Source organism: Cololabis saira, chromosome 6, assembly GCF_033807715.1.
Source record: "Cololabis saira isolate AMF1-May2022 chromosome 6, fColSai1.1, whole genome shotgun sequence".
In the NCBI taxonomy this organism is placed as follows: domain Eukaryota; kingdom Metazoa; phylum Chordata; class Actinopteri; order Beloniformes; family Belonidae; genus Cololabis; species Cololabis saira.
This window is the reverse complement of record NC_084592.1, coordinates 20,448,972-20,452,380: the sequence shown is the minus strand read 5'-3', so window position 1 is coordinate 20,452,380 and position 3,409 is coordinate 20,448,972.

Below are 3,409 nucleotides of genomic sequence, written 5' to 3'. Positions count from 1 at the left end.
TCAGCAGCCTCCGCTGACGCTGCTGGCCTGGACCGAACCATTCCGCTGTCTTCAGGGGGGGATCTTCACCACACATTTACACGATTCATCAAACATTCTCTAGTTTTAAAGTAATAAACATTGCAAAAATATTTTTTAACTAAGATTAAAATAATATTATCTAAGTTGAGACTAATTCCACTGTACTTTTAAACCAAAATACATCATGTCTAAAAGCCGCCTCCACCTCTGATGTTGTTTGTTTATCAAAGGATGCATACCGAACGTTCCACCGTGCCGAAGGAGGGTCCTAGATGTGATAGGATAGTAATAAACTATGTACACTTACATTAATGCATGTTTACGGAAGAGTAATAGGGCCATGCAGGAGAAAAGATATTTTGAGAGGCGAAGATTTTTTTTTATTGTGCACTTCGAGAAAAGAGTCGAAAAGTCGAGAAAAAAGTCGAAATGTCAAGATTAATGTTGAAATACAATTTCGAGAAAAAAGTCGAAATTTCGTGAATAAAGTCGAAATTTCGCCTTTCGACTTTTCTCTCGAAATTGTACTTCAACATTAATCTTGACTTTTCGACTTTTTTCTCGACATTTCGATTTTTTTCTCGAAATTATACAACAATATTCTTGACATTTTGACTTTTTTCTTAAAATTTCGACTTTTTTCTCAACATTTTGACTTTTTTCTCAACATTTCGACTTTATTCACGAAATTTTGACTTTTTTCCCAACATTTCGACTTTTTTCTCGACATTTCAACTTTATTCACAAAATTTTGACTTTTTTCTCAACATTTCGACTTTTTTCTCGAAATTGTACTTCAACATTAATCTCGACATTTCGACTTTTTTCTCTGCATTTCGACTTTTTTCTCGAAGTGCATAATGAAAAAAAAAATCTTCCTCCTCTAAAATATTATTTTTATTTTTCTCCTGCCCGGCCCTAATACTGTTCCGTATCAGAAGGCCCTGAGACGTATATGGATACTATAAAATTAATTAAAGGGGAATGTAATGATTTGCAAATCTGAATTGTTGTTGTAATAAGCAGGGGGAAAAAAACAATGTTTGGATGATTACCCTATTTTTTTCTCTCTACTTTCATAAACTAGAAAAAATCTTTTCAGTGCGTCTTCAGAGGGCCCTGAGAAATATATGGATAATGTAAAGTTAATAAAAGTGGAATGTTAATAAAAGTGGAATGTAATGATTTGCAAATCTATATTTTATTCCCAGCAGAACATAAACAAAGCATCAGACGTTGAAACAGACAATTTGCCATTTTATTAAAAAAATATGATCTAATTTTGAATTTGATGGCAGCAGTACAGCTCAAAAAAGTTGTAACAGAGTGATGTTTACCATCGGGTAACATCCCCTCATCTTTTAACAGCTGCATGTAAATGTCTTGGGGAGTGATGAGACCAGTTGCTGGAGTTTTAGGAGAGGAATGTGTCCCATTCTTGTCTGATGATGAGCCTTGGGCCTTCGTTGACAGATTTCTCGTTTCATGATTTGCCAAATGTTCTCTATTGATGAAAGGTCTAGATTGCAAGTTGGCCAGCATGCCCAAACTCTTCTCCTTCAAGGCTATACTGTTGTGATGGATGCAGTCTGTGATTTAATACATAATTTCTTCCCTGAAAGAGATGTGGTCTGGATGGGAGTATGTGTTGCTCTAAAACCTAAAACCGCCGTCCACACCATAGGCACTAATGCAGCCCCGTACCATCAGCGATGCAGGCTTTTGAACTAAGCACTGATAACAAGCTGGATCGTCCCCAAATAAATTCCAAATGTTGATTAATCTGCCTTCTGAACAGTTTTCCATTTGACCTCTGCCCATTTTAAATTAGCTTTAGCCTTGAGAAGACAGTTGTGTTTCTTGATTATGTTCACATAGCGCTTCTTTGCAATATAGAGCTGTAATCTGCATTTGTTGATTGCAAAGGAAACTGTGTTCACAGACAGTGATCTGGAAGTTTTCCTGAGCCCCTGCAGCTGCTTACAGTAGAAAATCATATATATCATGTATATAACAAAACCTCTGGAAACAGAATATGTTGCCCTGCTTGTTCATGAACTGACCCCTTTTATGAAAAGGATTTGCAGCAGAGAAAAAATATGTTCAATATGACCCTTAGGGTAAATAATAGTTGGTAGTAGAGATAAAACATGTCCTAGTGTGTTTTTATCACAGCAAGTCAAAAGGGCTCCACTAATCACCACTGATAACTTCTGATTAGTAAACTTGGGTTTTAATGCTGCTTAAACATGAGTAATAGATGTCTCTTTTTTTAATGAGCTATGTACAATATTCCCTTTCACAATCTTGCCAAACTGCATATGTGTATTAAGTTTAGAGAACATGAGAAGAGAAATGCTTTGTTCTTGTTCTGACTCTGTTATATACTGTGTAGTGTCAGAATACCATCTTCTCTGGTTCACTCTGACATCACCGTCTACGCAAAGAATGCTCCAGATTAATGTTTTAAGTCCGCCAAAGTGGATAGAAGTAAAAATAAGAATAAAAACAAAGAGGTCAGCAGTCTTGAAGAGAAGTTCACCAGGCCAAAAGAAGTCAGTGGCTCAGCATTAGAGGAAAGGGAGTGAGGTCTGATTCAGCACTCTGCTCAGGATGCTGGGGGGTGAGCAGGTCAGTGTAGACAGAGGAAACCGAACAACCTTTTAAAAAACAGTGAAAGGAAAGGTTATCTCTCATACCTGCATTGGTGGTATCAAAATAGACTCTCCATTGTTGCCTGTATCGTAGTTTGATATCAAATGACAATGCAAAAAAAAAAAGAAGAAAAAAGAACATCTAAAAAAACTGTTGTGAAATGCATTTTATTCCCCTGAAGGAGAGCTCCAGACATTACATTAAAGGTTCATATTGCTCATGTATTATCACCCGAACAGGCCCCAACATGCATAAAAGCAAAGATTACAAGATAAGCATGACATCAACTCCCCACACATAAGCACAGGCTTACACTCACATGCACAGATTGGGTATTTCCAAGGGAAATAATTGAGTTTGGTTATTTTTTAAGATTAAGTGCCACTTTGCTGCTTCTTTTCACTCATCCCTGAGCTCATAAAAAATATCTCTACCAGCAAACAATTGTTATGAATAAAAGGTGCCACTAATGCAGTCTCATACCTTAATCTTTTGAATGGCAAAGCAACTGTCATCCTCACTTCCTCTGTGAAGAATCCTGGGAAGTGGCACTGGAGCAGTCGGAGTTGCAAAGAGGTTTTATCACCTCCGGGAAGGGAAGCAACAGCGGTACCTCCTGCTTGAATGGAAGCTACGCTAACCCTTGTTGAAGTGCTTGTTCATGGTTTCACCTGTTTACCATATGACTTTATATGTTTAGTTTATAAGTAATTTGATGGACTGGTTGTTATCT